At 44.9% G+C, this 22,493-nt stretch overlaps 1 protein-coding gene across 3 annotated transcripts in view; it reads left to right on the forward strand.

The window, feature by feature from the left end:
* The first annotated feature begins 7,276 nt into the window (after window positions 1–7,276).
* MYT1 (myelin transcription factor 1) overlaps window positions 7,277–22,493 on the forward strand; it is a 172,398-nt gene continuing 157,181 nt past the window's right edge. For all 3 annotated transcript variants that reach the window (XM_087959158.1, XM_087959159.1, XM_087959160.1), the window contains exon 1: window positions 7,277–7,891. The gene's annotated coding sequence lies outside the window, so the exon portion shown is untranslated. The remainder of the gene's footprint in view (window positions 7,892–22,493) is intronic.

Genomic DNA, 22,493 nt, shown 5'->3' on the forward strand with positions numbered 1-22,493 from the left:
TAAGAGAGAACAATCAGCCCAAAGTCACCCAGCTGGCTTTCATGCCTAAGGCGGGACTAAAACTCGGCGTCTCCTGGTGATTGGCCAAAGGTCACCCAGTCGACTTTCGTGCTTAACGCAGAACTTGAATTCACAGTCTCCCACTTTCTAGTCTAGTGCCTTAACCAGTAGACCAAACTGGCTTGCTTGTGGATTCAATTAGGGTCATAAGTCAAGGATTATCTGTATTCACCTGTTTATTCAAGTCAGGTCAAGATATAATCATTTGATTGCAGCCAGTCCTCGACTTACAACAGTTCATCTGGTGACCATTCGAAATTACAACGGCACTCTAAAAAGTGACTTATAACTATTTTTCACACTTATGACCGTTACATCATCTCCACGGTCACATGGTTTGCACTCGGATGCTTGACAACAGGTCCATATTTATGACCATTGCTGTGTCCCGGATCCACTTAACAATCACATCACTGACTTAACAACTGCAGTGATTCATTTCACAAATGGTGCAAGAAAAGCCACAAAGTGGGACAAAGCCCACTTCACCAAATTTCTCACTTAGCCACATAAATTCTGGGCTCAGTTGTGGCTGTAAACCAAGGACTACCTTGTATTCATGACCTGGTTGCCTTTTTCGTGGTTTAGCTGCACAAGGGATAAACCCAACCTTTGAGTCACTCTGTTCTGACCCAAACCTGGTTCCAAGAGAGTAAACACAAGACCAAGATAACAGCACAACCTTTCACCGTTTCATTTACGAATCCTGTTTCTTCACAGATAAAAGGCTGCTTCCCACTAATTAGCTCTGAGAAGGAAGAGCCTTGCCAAGTTTTCGCAAGGCTGCCAAGAACAACAGATAAAGTTCCTAAACAATAAATCAAAGAGACTCCAAAACTCAGATATTCCTAATGTCCACCAGGCTCGGGTATCAAACTTCTTTGCTTCCTGCAAAGAACTGCAGTTTCTCAGCTGGCTTTTATCTTCTCAGGGAGGGGCCATTACTTTGCAGCCTTACACCTGAGTCGCCTGTGCTGCTGCAGCTGCTCTTTCCTTCGAGCAGCCCTGCGCGCACACATACTGGGCACAGGCTCCTCGGGGGCCTCTTCCTCGCTGCTGCCAGCCTCCATGATCTTCGAAGGCAGCACTCAAGACTCCCTGATGGTCCTGGCCCCATCCCTGCATCACACGCAGGCCCCTCATTTGAGTCTTCGCTCTCCCTCAGCCATCCACACCTGCTGCCAGCGAACCACAACACACTCTCATTTCAATAGATCACAAGACACCCCAAATAGCTTCAAATGTGCTATGTGAACATGGCCCATACATCCAGCAAGGTAGTCCTTGACTTACAACAGTTCATTTAGTGGCTGTTCAAAGTTACAGCTGCACTGAAAAAAAGTGACTTAGGGCTGTTTTTCACAGTGACAACCTTTGCAGCATCCCCATCAGCGGTGGTATGCTACTGGTTTGGACTGGTTCAGCCAAACTGGGCTAGCTGAAAGGAGAAAGAAGAGAAAAACACAGGATCGAAACTCCCACCCGCCCTTGTGCTTTTCTTCAGCTGGTGTGGGGAAAGCTCAGGGGGTGAGTTTATACTGGTTTGGACCGGTTCTATAGAACCGGTTGTTATGATTCTGCACAGTTCGGAGAACCGGCAAATCGTGCCCCAGGCTGTCTCCCCCCTCTCCACCCGCCACCCCCCCAGCCCAGTCAGTCCTTATCGCGCATGTGCAACATCATGTACATGCCCGAAATCACTGACTGGGTTCTTCTCTTCCCAGTCACTCTTTAAGGTATTTCTTTTTCCCCTCCCAAGAATCTGCTGTTCCTATGATCAGCTGTACCAGGATCCTCCTCCTGTCTTACTGCTTTGCCCAGGAGGCTTCCCTGAGGCCCAGGAGGCCCCAAAACGGAGCATAGGGGGGTGCTGTGCGGCCCCTCCAAGCTCCGTTTTTTTTCTTCCTGAGCCCCAGAAAATCCTTCTGGGAGCAAACCACCAGCCCCGGACACTTCCCTGAGGCCCAGAAGGCCCCAAAAATGGGGGAGGGGGTGTTGCTGCAAAAAAAGCCATGCCCACCCAGTCACATGGCCATGCCCACCTAGCCACGCCCACCTAGCCACGCCCACAGAACCTGTTGTTAAAACATTTGAATCCCACCCCCTGGGAAAGCTGCATGCGCATGTTGGGTGCACGCAAATGCGTGCATGATCACCAAACCGGTAGTGGAACAGGTGGGATCCCACTGCTGATCCCCATGATCACGTCATCAAAATTCAGATGCTTGGCACAACTGATGTTCCTACTTATGACTGTTGCAGTGTCCCAGGGTCCTGCGATCCCGTTTTGCAACCTTTGTTAACCTCAGTTAACAGCCAGGTTACTAACTTTTTCAATGGCTGTGATTCACTTCACCACAGTGGCAAGAAGTGTCATAAAATGGGGCCAAACTCACCTAGCAAATTTCTCACTGAACACCATCCATGTTGAGCTCCATTGTGGTTGTAAGTCGAGGACTAAAGATAAAGGTTCCCCTCGCACATACGTGCTAGTCATTTTCGGCTCTAGGGGGGCGCGGTGCTCATCTCCGTTACAAAGCCAAAGAGCCAGCACTGTCCGAAGACGTCTCCGTGGTCCTGTGGCCGTCATGACTAAACACCGAAGGTGCACAGGACGCTGTTACCTTCCTACCAAAGGGGTCCCTATTTTGCTACTTGCATTTTTTTTTACATGCTTTCGAACTGCTAGGTTGGCAGAAGCTGGGACAAGGAACGGGAGCTCGCTCCGTGACGTGGCGCTAGGGATTCGAACCGCCGAACTGCCAACCCTTCTGATCGACAAATAAAAGTCAGAGACTTGTATTTGTTGATCCGAAGGAGTCAAAGACTTTTCTTGTATTTAATTTCGTCTGGACTGAGATAAGATAGATTTTTCTTTTTTTTTAAAGGAAACTTTGAAAACCCTTCCCAAGATGCGTTCTTTAAACCAGGCCTTGCCAAAATCTGAAGCAGAGGCCTTGCAACAAGACATCATGGGGCACAAAAGAAATAACAACAGCAGCTGTATGTGCGTTGTGGTGTCCTTGCCCCATTAGCTCACGAAAGCTATCTTGACAATTGCATCGTCCTCTCGGTATTCATATCGAGAAATGATCTTAGGATAATAGTAAAATAAAATAAAAATAAAAAACCCTCTTATCACTACAGCTGGCTCAGAAGTGCAATAAACCTTGAAATTAGTTGTATCGTTGAGATATGGCCAGTTGTGAACTTCTTAATATAATGGCCTACACTTCCCTCGACGTGAGAGCCCTGCCATTGTCCGAGGAGCTGGGCTGTGGGAAAGCATAATAAAACCGAACGCCGCGCATTAGATTCCAGCTCAAAGAAACGACGGGTGCGTGGTTTTTTTTTTTTTTTTATCAAAGTCCCTGGGTGTTTTGTACTCGAACGCATTTCAATGAGCATAAATATGTGTGCCTCTGAAACCTACAGGGCTGCGTGGCAAATCTCTGTATGTGTGTGTGTGCATGCGTGTGCATGAGTGTGCATGCACTGGCAGAATTTTTGCTTTTTGTTTTCCCAAGTTGGGAGCATTTTACAGCTCTGAATGAAATAGCAGCCAAGGGGGGAAAACCATTGTTCCACGGATAAAGTTGATCCCGCTTCCTCCCTCCTTTTTGATGCTATCTGGAACCCGGAACAATGCGGGGCCTTGAAACGCGTGAAGCCTGCTGCCCGATGATAAGGCTTTAATAGAATTTCTGAATGCCGGAGGTTTAAGGAGGTAAAATATCCCTGTCTTTGCAGCGTGGGGAAAGGAGATAGAATTATTTATTTATTTATTTAATTGATTTTATTATTATTATTATTATTTTTAAGGAGGACTCTCGACTGAACACGTCCTTTTATGAGAACGGCTGAGTTTGTAGGAAAAAGGAAGGCCGCGTGGCGGGGATTGGAAGGGGCTGTAGGAAGACTTTGGCAGAGTTTTCTGCTACCCTGGAAGATCTGACTTTGGGAGGAAGGCCGCAAAAGATTTTTTTTAAACGACACCTCCTGGCTTGAAAAAGGACAAAAACGCTGGCTCTTCATCCTCGTGAACGAAAAAGAGGGGAAGCCAAAAAAAAAAAAAAAGGAAGAGTTATACATCTGCCTTCTTGGTTTCAATGGGCTAATTGTCCGTGGCGATCTGCAGCTAAGGAGGAATGAAAAGTCACCTGCAAAAGGACCGTGTCTAATAACCCCATGTGTCATTCTTACGAGCTCTAGTTAATTTGGTGAAAGACTGACCCGTGTGAACAATTGTGTCCAAGTAAGGAAGAGAACTAGTTTGGTCTAGAGATCAAGACACCAGGCCAGAAAGCGGGAGGCCATGAGTTCTAGTACCGTCTTAGGCATGAAAGGGGGCTGGGTGACTTTAGGCCAGGGGTCTGCGGCCCTCCCGAGCTCCATTTTCACTGGCAGAGGCACTGTGGGCCGGTCCTTTGCTGTCTCCAGGGTGGCCTCACGGGTCAGATCTAAACACTCCACAGGCCAGATCCATGTGAGTCCTAGTCCTCACAAAAGCCAACTGGGTGGCTTTAGGCCAGTCAATCTCTCTCAGTTCAACCCACCCCACAGAGTTGCTGTTGTGGGGAAAACACAAGGAAAAAGGTGTCCTAGATATGGTTGCCGTCTTGAGTTATTTGTAAAAAAAAAAAAAAGTAATAACGGTGGGAATGAATAAATAAATAATGAACAAACAAACACAATAAGCCAACGTCAGCAATGCAAGCTTTTACGATATTTGAACTCCAGCTAACTGAAACAGGCAAATAGGTTTCTAGATCAACTGCCTGGTTTGTACTTTTTGGCAGAACAAAGCATATTCTGCTTGGCTTGTAAAAGTTAAAGCCCCTTTGCACTTCCCACAACACATCAAATTGCAGACCTATTTATGACACTCTGGGAACCATCTGGAGGCTAGGTAGCTCTTTGTGGATTAATTGGGTCAGTGGTTTAATTTTATCTAAGGCAAAAACTGTATTCCAGATTCTTTGTTGACTAGATTTGGTTGAATCGCTGCGAAAAAGGTTGATTGGAATCGGAATGAGACAACTTGCCACGGACACTTCTCCATGGCCAAATAATTGCAGGACAATTCAACTATTACGATTTCATCATTCAAAATAAACAAGCAATTGTTTTAATTATTGTCAGTCATGTTTCATTCTGTCCCTCCTTTTGCATCCTTTCTTTAATGATTCTATCCCACCATTTCTTTGATATCAGTGTAACTCCTGTCCCACAGCGAATTGTCTCATGACAAGTTGGCTACAGCAAGTGAGCCATGGTGAATTGGCCATGGTGAGTTGGCCATGGCAAGTTGGCCGTGGCAAATTGTCATAGCTCTGGTTGGAATATAAGTCTTCGGGACTTTCTGACAGTTCATAGATGTAGATAATACTCTACTCATGAAAGCTGCAATTGAAACATCTATATGGAGGGTCTGTTTCTAGCAGTGGAACTCCCTATTGTGTAAATTGTGTAAATTGTGTAAATATTATAGGATTGTGGCATCCCAAAGGTAGAAGTGATTAGGAGGTAGTTCTCAACTTGCAACAGTTTATTTTTGACTTCAAAGTTACAATGGCTTTGCAGGTGTTATATAGGAGAGGAATTATATTTATTGGGGGTTTTTTTCCTCCTTGTTTAAGGCAGGACAGGTGGTCCTCGACTTACAACCACAAGTGAGCCCCAAAGATCCATTGCTGAGCGAGGCAGTCATTAAGTGAGTTTTACCCCGTTTTATGACCTTTCTTTCCACCATTGTTAAAGGAATCACTGCAGTTGTTACGTTGGCAACAAAGTCCCAAAGACACGAAAGACAGTTGGGTGACTTTGGGCCAATTACCAGAGAGCGTGAGTTCTAGTCCTGCCTTAGGCAGAAAAAAAAACAGCTGGGTGACTTTGGGCCAGTCACTCCCTCTCAGCCCGATCCACTTCACAAGGTTATTGTTGTGGGAAAAACAAGTGCATATTAAACATGTTAACCAAAAATATTATAAAGGCGGGACATCAACAAATTAATTAAATAAATAATATGCAATGCCTTTGAGAGTAAGTTCACTTCTTTTATGGCAACATTTATAGATTTATTAATTTGTAATATGACATATAAAAAGGAATACAAAAGCAAATATTAGGGAAATTAGGAAAGGAAAAAGGGAGGTGGATAGTGAGGGAAAGCAAGGGAAAGCAAGAACAAAAAAAAAGGCATTGACTTTCAATTCCTTTGGTGCAGTAAAATAAGCCATTAAAATCTACCCTCAAGTTTTTACTTTTTCATAATAATAAAAACTAGCCATTTCTATAACAACAAATCCATCTAATCGGTAAAACCCAAAAATCAAAGTTTCATATATTTCTTATCACCTCAAGCACAAAAAAGTTCTGAAGTGGTTTCCAAGTAGAAATGAAAGCATTTCTATTTCTTTTTTTCCCCTTTGATCAAAGCAGTCGATTTAGCCATCTCTGCTAACTCCCATCAGTTGTTCTAGCCATTCATCTTCCTGCAGCCAGTTCACTTCTGAAACCAAGAAAAGGTACATCATCTGCATTCATCTTCAGAAAATAGAAAAGGCTTGTCTTAAAAAAAAAAAAAAAAAAACACAGGAGGAGGAGCTAACGGAAGTCACTTTCCTAACGCGAAGTTGGATAAAGTTTGCCAAAGATGTTGGAACTAACTTTGCAAACCGCAGCGAGCGTCCTGAAAATAATAATAATAATATTTTTTAAAAATGCGGTGGGGTCCTGTGGCTGCGCCCAAAGACTCTTCGGCTCTTTCCATCTTCAAAATCGGCTCCGCCGTTCTGCTTCCTTTTTCTCCGTTAATGGCTCTGGGAGGTCATAAAGACGGAGTGGGGAGGGGGAACTACTTTGGCTGCTGGCGAGGCTACGCAAGGGCATCTGTCACTCCTGCTTGTTGCTATTAGAAATTATGGGACTGTACCATAAGCAGGAAACGCGGAGGGGGGAGGGAAGGAGGGGAGGGAAGAGAAAATTAAGCCGGCAATTCCAACCTTCCTGAATTCATTTCTCTCTCTCTCTCTTGCATTAAAAAAAGCGAGCCAAAGGCTAGATATTAATGTCTCGAAGTGGATCTTGGAAAGCGGGAGGCATTCTCCCCTTCTCTTGAACTGGGAAGGGGAGATATTTCAGAGCTCCCGTTTAAAGCACCCCCCCGCCTTTAAAAAAATAAATAACTCGGCACCTCCGTGTGTGTGTGTGTGTGTGTGTGTGTGTCCCTCCCTTCCCTACTGTAGATTTATTTCACCTCCGAGAGTAAACAGATATATTGCCAACCCAAAAGGTTGCTGGGTAGTGTACTGTATTTACAAAGGGAAGGGGAAAAGAGCTCCCCCGCTTCTCCTCCTCCTCCTCCTCCTCCCTCTCTCTCTCTTTCTCTCTCTCTCTTCCCCCTCCCTCCATCCCATTAATGCGACCGATCATTAAGTGAGACGCTGCCTTTAGCAGGCTTCAAGAGTTCGCCCAGGAACGACTAAGAGGCGAAGACGTTGAAAAAGCTTCCGTCAATCTCTTTTTTTTTTTTCCGGGGTGAGGAAACAGGGCCCCCGTTGTTGCTGTTTTTTAGCAAGTCCTCCCCTCGGCTTAGTCCCCCAACAACACACACACACACACATACGCACTCACATACAGAGAGGCTTTGCAGCCTCCGGTACCTTCCAACTCTCTCCAGTCGCCTCCTCTCTCTCTCTCTCTCTCTCTCTCTCTCCCCTCTCCCCCTCCCCACCGAGCCCCAACTCTGCCGTTCGCTCCGATACATTTCATGACTGCCTTCTGTGATGTCATTTTGCAAAAAGGAGAGACAATAGAACTGGCGGCCAAGGTAAGTCCGGGTGTGTTTGTGTGTATGTTGTTTTGGTTGGGTTGGGTTGAGTTGGGTTGGGTTGGGTTGATTAAGCCGCTTACACAGTATTTGTTTGCTGGCTGGCTTGTTGCGGGGGGGGTGGGGGGGGACAAAAGAGGAGGCAGGAAGCTCGGGAGCGGTGGGCTGTTGTGCTGCTGTTAGGTTGTTGTTTGTTGTGGTGGTAGTGGTTTCCGGGTGGCAAAGGAACCGAGAACTCAATAAGAATCGCCAGAGGTGTGGAGCGAAGCCAGAAAGATGGGGAGAGGGTGGGAACTGGATGGTGGACTATATATATATATATGTTGGTCTGTTTGTCTGTTTGTCTGTCTCCCTCTCCGGAAGAGGTTGTGTGGAGCAATCCCTGTGAACAACACCCCTCCATCCATCTAGAGAATCTTTGTTGATCAAAGAGCTAGATGTTCTCGTTGGTTATTTGATATTTTCTGCGTTTTCGGTGGATCTGGCACACTACGGATCTCTCTGGTTGGATTAAGTAGAAATAAAAGCCTGTGGAGATGGGGGAGAAAGTGTAGGAAGTGAAAATGCAGGACTCTTTTTCTTTCACTCTGTTCTCCCCACCCAGCTGGAAAACTTTCCCAGCTGTTCTTCCAGAAAGCGTATGAAAAGCGTATGAAACCTTCGGAAGTTGTGGGTGCTCCATCACTGGAGGTTTTTAAGAGACTGGACTGCCATTTGTCTGAAAGGGTCCAGGGTCTCCTGCCTGAGGGGGGCAGGGGTTGGATTAGAAGACCTCCAAGGTCCCTTCCAACTCTGTTATTTTATTCTATTCTAAGGAAGGGCTCTAGAATCGTCTTTATCCAAGTCGAGGAAGGGAAGAGCGGTTGGGTTCCTCTTGACGCTGTCCAGGGTCCTGAAAGGGTCCAGCGTTCACTCCTCTTTCCCCGGCAGGCATTTGAAAGACGGTAGAGAGAGGGGGGAGTTCGTGAATTGAAGCTGAATATTCTTCACCAGCACGCACACACACACACACACACACACACACACACATTCCCCCATGAAAAGGCAAAACAACCTCTTCGCTCAAAAGTGAAGCTTGCTGTTGTCCTACACTTTGGAATAAAAAGAAGCAGGGTGTAGAAACTCAGGTTTTAAAGGGGCAAAGCCACCGTATAAGCTAAAACGTTAAAAAATAATGACAACTAGGAGAGAGAAAGAGAAAGAAAGAAAGAAAGAAAGAAAGAAAGAAAGAAAGAAAGAAAGAAAGAAAGAAAGAAAGAAAGAAAGAAAGAAAGAAAGAAAAAGAAAGAAAGAAAGAAAGAAAGAAAGAAAGAAAGAAAGAAAGAAAGAAAGAAAGAAAGAAAGAAAGAAAGAAAGAAAAAAAAAAAAAACTTGGACTTTATAAACATGCCAGAAGTCAGCTTTCTGCAATCTGGAGACTTTCTGCAATCTGGACTACAAAGACCATCACCAGCCATAGGCTGGTGAGAGTTGTAGTCTGGCATAGGGTTAGGAAAGCCTGCAGTGAGTGTTATTGTTCTAATTGCATAAACTACCAACTTATCATTCAGTTCTCTTCTCTCTCTCTCTTTCTCTCCCTCTCTCTCTCTCTCTCTCTCTCTCTGCTTCTCCGTTCCTAATGATCTCCTTAACTTAAATATAACTCTCTCCGAATGCCCTAATGAAGAGCTGGGTTGTACAATGTAACTTGATGTTTTATTTATGGAAATGCCATTTTGGAATGGCAGATAGGCAGAAATCGTCCTTATTCTGCTAAAATTAGCAAAGGGAGGCCTTTGTCTGCAGTGTGAAGCGGGCACTGTTTGCCTGGTGAACCTTTATTGTTGAATACGAAGCAGGGATTGTTATGTTTATCTCAATTCCTGATTATTAAATTTATATATTAAAACATTTTAAAGATATAAATGGAAGCTGGACCCTCTGGGACCTGGCCTAAAGTTTTCATGGCAACTATCGGCTATCACCGAACAGGGAAAAGGGGCCTTTAGGGCTGTGTGGATTGTGAACACAACTCTCTTAGTTTTGTGTTTTATTGCTGGCTGGCGTGCGTTTGTTGTGATCCGTGCAGTAACACTCCGGCTGAAGTTTGCCTGCTCTCTAATAATTGCATCCATCCTGGTTCGCATTGGCTCATCTGCTCTTATTATCAGCTCCTTCCATATGTCCACTTTAATTAAAGGCAGACAAAAGAAGAGGAGATGGGGAAAAGGGGGTTATTATGGGAATTAAAGTTGAACAGTTGCTTTGATTGCAACAGGGATGTTGCAACTGAGTAGTGGTGAAAGAGGGCGGGGTGGTTTTTTTTTGTTGTTGTTGTTGTTTTATTGGTGGGGTGCCTGCATTTGATTTCAATTTTGGCAATGTATTTATGACTGAAAAAGTAGACTAGTAAAACCCAGTTAAGCCAAGTTATCCGCTGATTCAGAATCACCAACTGTGCTTCTCGGTTCTGCAGGCAAACAAAGAGACATCAAATATAGATCTAATCTACATGGCAAAGTTTCCTAGCTTTTTTTTTTTTTTAAGAAAAGAAAGATCCAATAACAAAAACAAGCTTTCTTTAACCTCCTCCAGTTTTGAGTTTTGAGCATCTTTAGACTGTTGGTAACTCATTAGCAGTGTGCGAATGTCTATAGCTTGGATGCATACACAAAAAAACGGGGGGGGGGGATATCTTAAGTCTAGTCCAGTTAGAGAAGAAACCCTTAGATTCTCAAAACAGAACCGCCTTCTTTGCCTCTCCCCGCAAAAAAGAAACCTTCTGAAGGTTGACTGATGGCTTGCAACTCTATATTTAGACAAGTATAAATAGAATGCCATGTGTATATATAGAATATACTACAAGGAGCCATGATCTTGGGAGAAATTAGCTCTATATTTCTATTCCTTTTTTCTGACCTGGCTTTTGTAAGCCTGAACAGAAACACATGCTTTGGGAACTTAAAGGAAAACTGCACACACACAAGAGTTTATGGCTCCGTTAGATAGATTTTTTAAAAAAATACCCAGCTGTATCTGTCAGAGTTTATTTTATGGAATGCTCATCGCTGACCCCTGTGACTAAATTTGCCAACATTTTATGTCCTTGGAGTGAGTCCTAGAAATGGGTCCTGCAGGGCCTGCATGCTCAATGATTCCTACTGAGTTATGTAGGCTAGAAAAGGAAGAAAACATGACTTCTATATCTAGACTATCTATCTATTTATCCATCCATCCACCCATCTAACAATAGCTATTGCTATTGTTCTCTCTCTCTCCCCCTCCCCCTAACCCATCCATCCATCTATCCATCTATCCATCTTTCCATCTTTCCATCTATCCATCCATCCATCTATCCATCTATCCATCTTTCCATCTATCCATCTATCCATCTATCCATCTATCCATCTATCCATCTATCCATCTATCCATCTATCCATCTGAAACTGGACAGCCATTAGTCCGGAATAGCAATAGCACTTAGACTTATATACCACTTCATGGTGCTTTAACCGCTCTCTCTAAGCAGTTTACAGAGTCAGCATATTGCCCCTAACAATCTGGGCCCTCATTTTATCGACCTGGAAAGGCTGGAAGGCTGAATCAATCTTGAGCCGGTCAGGATCGAACTCCTGGCAGTGAGCAGAGTCAGCCTGCAATACTGCATTCTAAGCACTGCGCCACCATGGCTCTTGGCGGTACAAGGTCTCCTGCTTGAGCAGGGGGTTGGAGTAGAAGACCGCCAGGTCCCTTCCAACTTTGTTATAGGTAAATGTGATGACCTGGGGTGTGGCACAAAGGCAACACGGTCAGATAATCAGTAGGAGTCCCTTTATCAGCTCCAACTTTGCCCCCAATGTTCAGGTTACCTTCTGGCTGGGGAAAAACTCTCCCAGGAACAGCCTTTAACTGCAGAGAATCAAGTCCAAAACATGGTCAACAAAAACTGTAACTATAAGTCCAATCAAGGCAAGATGAGGTAATTAGTTTGGCAGGGCAGGGGGAAGAATTCCAAACATGAAGGAACGGCAAAACTCACACAGTTGGGAAGACACCAGGAACACAGATAAGCAAAGACAACACAGGATAAAGTCATGTTTGCTCCCAGCAGCCGCACGCAGCCTGCCTTTCTTATCAACTGTCTTCCCAGCTGTGGCTAATGAAGGGAATCAGGGCCCTTTCCTCCCCCATAAGCCACGCAACCCACATTGCTCTATTCTCTGTTCCTCCCTGCATGCCCTAGGATGAAGAGGGGGTGGGCCTGGGTCTTCCTCAGAACTTCCTCTCCCTTCTTCTATGTCTCCCCTGCTCTGCCCAGCCGGACTTTGCTCTTCCCCAGCCTCCTCCACAGCCAATGGAGCCATACTCCCACTCCCTGTCAGCTGTTCATCTTCCTCCTCAGATTCAGACTCCAACAGGGACATGACACCAGTCCTTGACTTACGACCACACCTGAAGCCAACATTTCTGTTGCTAAATGAGGCATTTGTTGACTGACTTTTACCCCATTTTCTGATCTTTCTTGCCACAGTGGTTAAGTCAATCAGTGCAGTTAAGTTAATAACAATATATATGTTGTTCATAATTCACACATATTAACACTTACCAATATATATATATATATATATTGGTCATAAGTGTGAAAATGGTCATGCCACTTTTTTCAGTGCTACTGTAATTTTGAATGGTCACCAAACAAATGGCTGTAAGTCAAGGATTACCTGTGTTTATTATTTTCTATTTTTTAAGACACTGGGGCCGCTAGGAGATTGAGATTGTACCCATTCTTCTATCAAATTAACTTATAAGTTCTACTCATTCTTAGAAGGGTCATTAAATATTCCAGATAATCTTACATCCCGAAATGATCAATCCAAGCATTATTAATAACGCCACTCTAGCGGGGAAGAATAGGACAAGGGGAAGTTCGTCAGATCTCTCCATCTTGGCCATGATGGGTTTTCAAGGAAGTCTTATTTTACTTCAAAGGATGGAGCATAAGTGGACCTGTTTGCCAGGAAAACAGGCATGGAGCTACAGTTCCTCCATTTTGGAAGAAAAGAACCATGATTCATGGTGGTCGCCTTCAGAGCCCAACATGGCTTGGGGCCAGGTTATCTGAAGGACCGTCTTTCCCCATTTATATCTCCCTGACCCATCAGAGCAGGGTTAAAGGTGACCCTCCTAAAGAGGTTTTTCTAGCACAGAAGTCTCCAAACTTGGCAACTTGTAGACTTGTAAACTTCAAGTCCCAGAATTCTCCAGCCAGCTATGCTCCAGCTATGCTGGCTGGAGAATTCTGGGACTTGAAGTCCACAAGTCTTAAAGTTGCCAAGTTTGGGGACCCTTGTTCTAGCAGGACCAAGAAACAGAGCGTTCTCTGTAGTGGCTCCTCCCTGTGGAATATCATCCCCATGGCTATAAGATTGGCCCTCACTTGGGCACATTTTCTCCAGGCCCTGAAGACCTGGTTCTGCCCATGTGCTTTGGGATCCAAGACGGGGAGGGTGGCTTATTTGACTGTTGTCACTAGGGTGGTAGTGGGTGTTACTGCTTTCTTTATAAACTAGCCGGAGTTGTTGAAAGTGAGTTGGGTGGCCATATTTAGATGGATGGATGAATGGCTGGCTGGCTGGATGGCTGGCTGGCTGGATGGCTGGATGGATTGATAGAAGACAGGTAGGTAGGTAGGTGGGTGGGCAGATGGATGGATAAATGTCAAACTAGGTAGATAGGTGGATGGATGAATGAATGCATGGATATAGATAGGCAGGCAGGCAGGCATGCACAGACAGACAGAGAAAGCAAGAAAGAAAGCTTAGGATGATGTTCTTCATATCTTCTTCTGCCTAAAAATGCAAGAGCTGGTAAAAGAAATAAAGATATGACCACAACCGAGCCTAAAACTTCTCTTATTAAGTGAACTTAATAGTCGAACACCGCAGTCGTTAAGTTAGTAATATGGTTGTTAAGGGAATCTGGCTTCCCCATTGACTTCGCTTTTTCAGAAGGTTGCAAAATGTGATCCCATGACCCCAGCACGCTGCAACCGGTGTGAACCGGTTTGCCAAGCGTCTGAATTTTGATCAGGTGACCACAGGGATGCTGCAAAGGTTGTAAGTGTCAAAAAGGGCCCTAGGTCACTTTCTTCAGTGCCATTGTAACTTCGGTCACTAAACGAACTGCTGTAAGTTGAGGGCCACCCATCACCATCTTTCCTCCTCTGTTAGACCCTGCTTTCTAGATTCAGCAAGGAAAATATTGTTTTCCTTTTCTCTACAAGGCTATTCTAGTTGGGAAAAATTTGGAGCCAGGCTGCTTGTGCCCAAAGCAAATTCTGTAGATAAGGAAGAGCCGAGGAAGGCCGATGTCTTCTGATGATTAAATTTGATGTTATTAATACACAACTGTGCAGGAGATGAGAATTCAACCCACGCGACCAGCCCAGATATAAGCCAATTTCATCCCTAATGGAAAAAAATACTTTATGCTGAAGTTATTATTAATGAACGCAAGGATGAAAGCTCTTAAAAACAACAACAAGAAGATAGACCACAATAAATCCATGAAGGCACATTCATTTTGATTTCCAGGGATAAATCTTTTGAGCTGAACATTGAAAAGGGGAACAGAGTCGTTGTTGTAGTTTTTAACAAGTCTCTGGAAAAAAAAAATAAACCATTGCAAGGCAGAACTTGAGAATGGTAAATGAGATGTTTAATTATTACAAAGGGCTCTCTTTTTTCTCTCCCTCTCTCTCTCTCTCACACATACACACACACCCCGCACAAAAAAAACAAACGTCCTTCCTTTTTTGCTACATAGCCTATTTATATGCTTAGTAATGAATATATCCTGATGTAACCTCATTCGCTCAGAGCAATGCAAGTCACGTTGTGGGCAGGTTGTGATCCACAAAGATCCATTGCAGCAGGCAAGGAGAATCTTTTGAGCTTGCAAATGTGAGGGTGCATCATCTGGGAAGTAAGCCCCTTAATCCAGTAATCAAGAGGAAGTGCACTGAGCAGGGCTCAGCCTGCAGCCTTATTATTTATGAATAAATAGGGTGACAGGGGATCGAAGAAGGATGAGATCAGACTGAAGGCAAAGGTTCTTCACTTAATCAGATCACGGAGGAAGCTAAAAAGGACACACTATGAAGTCCTCTAACACAGTTTCCAGGATTCTTCGGCCACTGTCTCCCCTCTTCTCAAAGCGGGGAGCGTTGAAGTTTCCTTCGGCAAAGCACAAAGTTTGATCCAGTGGTTAGGATGCTGGCCTAGAAACCCAATGATTATCAGTCTTAATTCTGCCTTAGGCATCAAAACTGATTGGGTGATTTTGGGCCAATCACCAAGAGACGGTTTATTCCAGCCCCCACCTTAGGTGTGAAAAACGGTTGGGTGACTCTGGACCAATCACGAGGAGGCGGTGAATTTTAGTCCCGCCTTAGGCAAGAAAGACAGCTGGGTGACTTTGGGCCAACCATTTGGAGACGGTGAGTTCTAGTCCCGCCTTAGGCAAGAAAGACAGCTGGGTGACTTTGGGCCAATTACTAAGAAACTGGGAGTTGTTGACTTACTTTGGGACAATCACCGGGAGGCAATGAGTTCTAATCCTGCCTTAAGCATGAAAGTCACCTGTGTGACTTTGAGCCAATTATCAGGAGCTTGTGAATTCTAGTCCCGCCTTAGGCAAGAAAGACAGCTGGGTGACTTTGGGCCAATCACTAGGAGATGGTGGCTTCTAGTCCCGCCTTAGGCAAGAAAGACAGCTGGGTGACTTTGGGCCAATCACTAGGACATGGTGGCTTCTAGTCCCGCCTTAGGCAAGAAAGACAGCTGGGTGACTTTGGGCCAATCACTAGGAGATGGTGGCTTCTAGTCCCGCCTTAGGCAAGAAAGACAGCTGGGTGACTTTGGGCCAATCACTAGGAGATGGTGGCTTCTAGTCCCGCCTTAGGCAAGAAAGACAGCTGGGTGACTTTGGGCCAATCACTAGGAGATGGTGGCTTCTAGTCCCGCCTTAGGCAAGAAAGACAGCTGGGTGACTTTGGGCCAATCACTAGGAGATGGTGAATTCTAGTCCCGCCTTAGGCAAGAAAGACAGCTGGGTGACTTTGGGCCAATCACTAGGAGATGGTGGCTTCTAGTCCCGCCTTAGGCAAGAAAGACAGCTGGGTGACTTTGGGCCAATCACTAGGAGATGGTGAATTCTAGTCCCGCCTTAGGCAAGAAAGACAGCTGGGTGACTTTGGGCCAATCACTAGGAGATGGTGAATTCTAGTCCCGCCTTAGGCAAGAAAGACAGCTGGGTGACTTTGGGCCAATCACTAGGAGATGGTGGCTTCTAGTCCCGCCTTAGGCAAGAAAGACAGCTGGGTGGCTTTGGGCCAATCACTAGGAGATGGTGAATTCTAGTCCCGCCTTAGGCAAGAAAGACAGCTGGGTGACTTTGGGCCAATCACTAGGAGATGGTGACTTCTAGTCCCGCCTTAGGCAAGAAAGACAGCTGGGTGACTTTGGGCCAATCACTAGGAGATGGTGACTTCTAGTCCCGCCTTAGGTAAGAAAGGCAGCTGGGTGACTTTGGGCCAATCACTAGGAGATGGTGACTTCTAGTCCCGCCTTAGGCAAGAAAGACAGCTGGGTGACTTTGGGCCAATCACTAGGAGATGGTGACTTCTAGTCCCGCCTTAGGTAAGAAAGGCAGCTGGGTGACTTTGGGCCAATCACTAGGAGATGGTGAATTCTAGTCCCGCCTTAGGCAAGAAAGACAGCTGGGTGACTTTGGGCCAATCACTAGGAGATGGTGACTTCTAGTCCCGCCTTAGGCAAGAAAGACAGCTGGGTGACTTTGGGCCAATCACTAGGAGATGGTGACTTCTAGTCCCGCCTTAGGTAAGAAAGGCAGCTGGGTGACTTTGGGCCAATCACTAGGAGATGGTGACTTCTAGTCCCGCCTTAGGCAAGAAAGACAGCTGGGTGACTTTGGGCCAATCACTAGGAGATGGTGACTTCTAGTCCCGCCTTAGGTAAGAAAGGCAGCTGGGTGACTTTGGGCCAATCACCAGGGGAGTGTTTATTCCAGTAAAAACCAGTTGGGTGACTCTGGACCAATCAACAGGAGGTTGGACTAGTCCAGGGATCTCCAACCTTGGCAACTTTAAGACTTGTGGACTTCAACTGTTTGTTTAGTGACCCTTCGAAGTTACAACTGAAAACTGAAAAAAAGTGACTTATGACTCTTTTTCACACTTACAACCATTGCAGCATCCCCATGGTCACGTGATCAAAATTCAGACGCTTGGCAACTGACTCATATTTACGATGGTTGCCGTGTCAAAGGATCATGGGATCCCCTGTGATGACCCAGAGCATAACACAAATGTAACAAAATCCAAAATGTAAATAAATGTCCTTTAATGCCTCCAACTTGGCTCCACTGTTCAATAATTCTCAGTTGGAGATAAAACGTACTCAAAAATAGTCTTCAAAAGAAAGCAATACAGGTGATGAGCAGATAGAGGTGAAATAAAAAAAACCAAACAAACTACAATGATGAAATTTCCACAACGGAACAGGAGAAATATTTACCAAATTCAAGGAGATAGCAAGGCACAGTCTGTTGGAAGGACACCAACCAAGATAATTTCAGACCAAAATGAAACACACTTTGCTTCTGGCAAAACTGTATTTTAATGTCTCTCTTATATACTATTCTCCCCAGCTGCAACCAATGAGGGGGATCATGGCCGCTTCCTCTCTCGTAAGCCAAGTTGTTGCCTTCTCCTTTCCTCCCTGTGTGTCCTAGGATGAAGAGGGAATGGGCCTGGTCCTTCCTCTGACTGCCCAGCCGGCCTCAGCCCTTTCCCAGCCTCCTCCACAACTCCCGGAGCCACACTTCTTATTGACTTTTCCTCCTCTCCCTCAGAGTCCGATTGTACCAAGGGCATGGCATCCCCTTTTGTAACTTTCTCACCAGCAAAGCCAAATGGGAAAGCCAGATTCACTTAACAATCGTGTTCCTAACTTAACCACTGCAGTTAATCACTTAACCACTGCAGCAAGAAAGTTTGTAAAATGGGGCAAAACTCATTTAACAAGTGTCTCGCTTAGCGATGTAAATTTTAGGCTCAATGTGTGTCAGCTTTGGAAGCCGTATTAGCACCAAGTGCTTCCACGCGGCCACATTGTTGAGCCTGGGAAAATGGGAGGGGGGAATTTCTTGGAGTGTATATGGTTAGGCATAATAGTATTCTTTTTCTAAGTCAAGGACGTGTTATTTCTGCACCAGGCTGAGAGGACGTCTCAAGTTGGGATGGATGCATGTGATGCAATGATGGGCGCAGAGGGTGGATTTGTAATTTTTTTAGTTATTGCAAGGGAACCTCAGAGCTTTCAGATTTGGGATTTCCCACATGTGCCAGTTTACTACTTAAATAAAAAGAACTTTGGAGACCATGTCTGTCTCAGAGCTGGAGTGGAGGCTTTCTGGAATGCTGAATGGTGGTCGTAAGTTGAGGACTGCCTCTATTTGGGGGCAATGGTAGCAAGTGTCCATAGATAACATGCTGCTGAAGCTTCAGCTGTACACAGAACTGAATAACCAGCCGAACAGAGGAGATGGGAAGCATAAAAAAAGAAAGAAAGAAAGAAAGTTTGTTTTTCATAAATTGTAGCAGCAAGTCAGAGATTCGGCCTGTGACATGTTTTGTCCTCCCGTCCTCCCCTCCCCCCCTTGCCATTTGATCCCTGTAAACTGAGATGGCAGCAATTGAACTTGGGAGTTCATGCATGCGAAGCAGATTCTCTTTATCGCCATGATGTAGTCCTGAAACTGAAGCAGACGAGGGGGTGTTAATTGGGTCGTGTTTTACTTTCCAAAAGAAACCGATGCTTTGCTTTGCAGGCAGGGCGTAGTAGAGGACTCTTGCGAACTCTTCCATTTTTACTTTCCTTTGCTCAATATTAAATCGGACCATTACGAAGCCAGAATGGATCCTCCTCCTTCTGAGCACTCCTCACGACTGTGACAAAAGTCCTTCTTCTTCTCTTTCAGCGCTACCTTTTCTTCACCTCCTCCTTTTTCTCAGATCTGTTTGTGACATCATCAGCTCCTCTTCCTCTTCCATCACCATCACCCCTATCTTCTTCTCCTTCTCCTTCTCAATTACTAGTTTGCATACCACTATCTCCTTTCTTCCTTCTTTCCTTCTCCTCTCTTCTTTTTCCTCTTCTTCTCTTCCTCGCCTTCTTCTTCTTCTCCTCCTCCTCCTTCCTCCTCATCCCCCTTTCTTCTTCTTCTTCTTCTTCTTCTTCTTCTTCTTCTTCTTCTTCTTCTTCTTCTCCTTCTCCTTCTCCTTCTCCTTCTCCTTCTCCTTCTCCTTCCTCTTCTTCCCCTTCCCCTTCCTCCTCCTCTTCTTCTTCTTCTTCTTCTTCTTCTTCTTCTTCTTCTTCTTCTTCTTCTTCTTCTTCTTCTCCTTCTCCTTCTTCTTCTCCTTCTCCTTCTCCTTCTCCTTCTCCTTCTCCTTCTCCTTCCTCCTCCTCCCCCTTTCTTCTTCTTCTTCTTCTTCTTCTTCTTCTTCTTCTTCTTCTTCTTCTTCTTCTTCTTCTTCTTCTTCTTCTTCTTCTTCTTCTTCTTCTTCTTCTTCTTCTTCCTTCTTCCTTCTTCCTTCTTCCTTCTTCCTTTTCTTTTCTTTTTCTTCTTTCTTCTTTCTTCTTTCTTTCTTTCTTTCTTCTTTCTTCTTTCTTCTTTCTTCTTTCTTCTTCCTTCTCCTCTTTGCTCCTCCTCCTTCTCTCCTTTCTTTTTTCATCTCCTCCTCCTCCTCCTTCTCCTCCTCCTTCCAGAAAGAGGATCTTTAGCCTTGTTGTAGGCCATGCATTGTGCATAACCCAATGTCCCACTTCATATCCCAATCATTTATTGATAAAAGTTTCAAGAGGTCTTAGAATTACAAATTTGGAAAGGACTATTAAGTTGCACAAGTCTAACCCTGTGCTTCAGAGCGAAAATGAAAGAGTCTCAGACAAATGGTCTCCTTTTGAAGCTATCCAATGGAGAAAAAATGTTCCATTGTCAAGCTCCTTTTCCTTTTGTGATGCTCTCCTACCCCTTCAAGCATTTGCTAGAAATCGGTCTTCCTATAACTTAAATCCATTACTCTGTGCCCAAACCTCCTATTCTTCCCCAAAACCAAATTTCTCTATACTCTTGTTCGTTCCCTTCCTTCTCTAAACATGGTCCAGTTTGTTAAAGAGTAATTTATAAATATTTATGCATGTTGTGTGAGTCAGAAGGAGGGCTGGGAAAACATCTGCAGACCAAACTTTGTCAAGGACCTTGGAGTACTCATCTCTAATGATCTAAGTGCTAGAGCCCACTGTAACTACATAGCCAAAAAGGCATTAAGAGTTGTTAATCTAATCCTACGTAGCTTCTTTTCTGGTAATATCACACTACTAACTAGAGCATACAAAACTTTTGCTAGACCAATACTTGAATACAGCTCATCAGTCTGGAACCCATATCATGTATCTGATATTAACACAATTGAAAAAGTCCAGAAATATTTCACAAGAAGAGTTCTCCGCTCCTCTACTCGTTGTAGAATACCTTATGCCACCAGACTTGAAACTCTAGACCTAGAAAACCTTGAATTACGCCGTCTTCGGTCTGATCTAAGTATGGTATATAAAATCATACATTGCAATGTCCTACCTGTCAATGAATACTTCAGCTTCAACCATAACAACACAAGAGCAAACAATAGATACAAACTCAAGGTTAACCGCACCAAACTTGATTGCAGGAAATACGACTTGAGCAACAGAGTGGTCAATGTCTGGAATACTCTACCTGACTCTGTGGTTTCTTCCCCAAACCCCAGAAACTTTAACCTTAGACTGTCTACTATTGACCTCACCCCTTTCCTAAGAGGCCTGTAGGGGGCATGCATAAGTGCACTAATCGTGCCTACCATCCCTGTCCTATTGTTTCTTTTTATTTTTTCTTATAAGTATCTATCTCATGTATTCAAAACTATGTTTATTCCTATACCTGTATCTTGTAAGCGATTGACAAATCAAATAAATACTAAAATACCCTTCCTATCCTGGATATAAACTGTTTCAAGTCCTTCGCTCGGGACAGTGCTATAAGGCAAATGTCATGGCCCCGTTGGAGCCTGAGTCAGCGGAGGAGGATGAGCTGGAGCTGGGGCCAAGGGAAGTTGAGGGGGGTGGCTTCATTGGCTTTGGAGGAACGTGGGGAGGAGCTGGACAAAGCAGCCCCAGGTCCCTCGGGCTTGGGACGGCTTGCCAGTAGGGAAGAACAGGGACAGGACGATCGAGAGGGAGGGGAAAGAGAGGGCAGGCAGTGGAGATGAAGAGTGATGAAGCTCAGGCAATGAGCAAGGACTGCCCCCTCCTGATCCCTGAGCAAGAAGAGTGGAGAGGAGGCGGGAACAGCGCAGACCAACTGGAGAGGAGAACGCCCCGTTCCTCTTCACAAGGCACTCCTGGAGACTGAGACTTAAGGAGATGCTGTGGGGGAGGGGCACTTGTTGGGAACAAATGCTGAATTTGTGGAGTTTTGTGTGCTGTGGCCGATGTCTGGAGTCCACTGAGCTTCTTGCCTAGTGCCTTTGCTTCGTAGAACTTGACGGCCTTGTTGCCTCGCTGGATTTCTTGCCTGGAAGCCGTTGTGATAACAGCATTTTGCTGGACTACTCACAGCCACAGGCTGATGGAGGTGTGTGTGTGTGTGTGTGTGTGTGTGTGAGAGAGAGAGAGAGAGAGAGAGAGAGAGAGAGAGAGAGAGAGAGTGTTTTGCTCTGGGACTTGCCATAAACATGGGAGTGTTTGGGGAAAAGTTTGGAGCAATAAAGGGGAGTTTGAACTGTCAGCTGGCTGTGTTGCCTCCATGCCTTGCTCCAGGTCATCACACATTTTCTGCCAAAACAACTACACACAGGGACAGTATTTTCCCTCGGCTGAACACCTATTTCCTGCAGTTCTACCTAATGTCTATCTATATTAACCTATACAGTGTGGTTGCAGAATTATTATTTATCCTTCTTATTATCTTCTCTATGTCCCTCTTCTATTGCTGTTATTATTGTTCTGCACCAGAGACAAATTCCTGTGTGTCTAATCACACTTGGCCAAATAAAGTGTTCAACTCAACTCAATTATTCAATAAACTGTGGCGCCCAGCAGCCAATACATGCATTCAACATGAATCGGATGCAAGTAGTCCTCGACCACAATTGGGACCAGCATTCCTGTTGATAAGCAAGGCAGGTGTTAAGTGAGTCGTGGGATGACCCGGGGTGTGGCACAAAAGCAACAAAGTCCAATAAGCAAGAAGAGTCCCTTTATTATCTACAACTTTGCCCCCAAAGTCCAGGTTACCTTCTGGCTGGAGAAAAACTCTCCCAGGAACAGCCTTTGACTGTAGAAAATACAGTCCAAAACAAGGTACACACAAAGGGTAACTTAAAATCCAAACAAACCACATTGCAGTAATTAACTGAACAGGGGCAGGAGAAGGAATTGCAGACTTGAAAGCACAACAAAACACACACAGTTGGGAAGACGCCAGGAACACAGATAAGCCTTGA

This window comes from Notechis scutatus, chromosome 3 (assembly GCF_049901735.1).
Source record: "Notechis scutatus isolate UNSWTSFEM ecotype Mainland chromosome 3, rNotScu1.2, whole genome shotgun sequence".
NCBI classification, from domain to species: Eukaryota; Metazoa; Chordata; class Lepidosauria; order Squamata; family Elapidae; genus Notechis; species Notechis scutatus.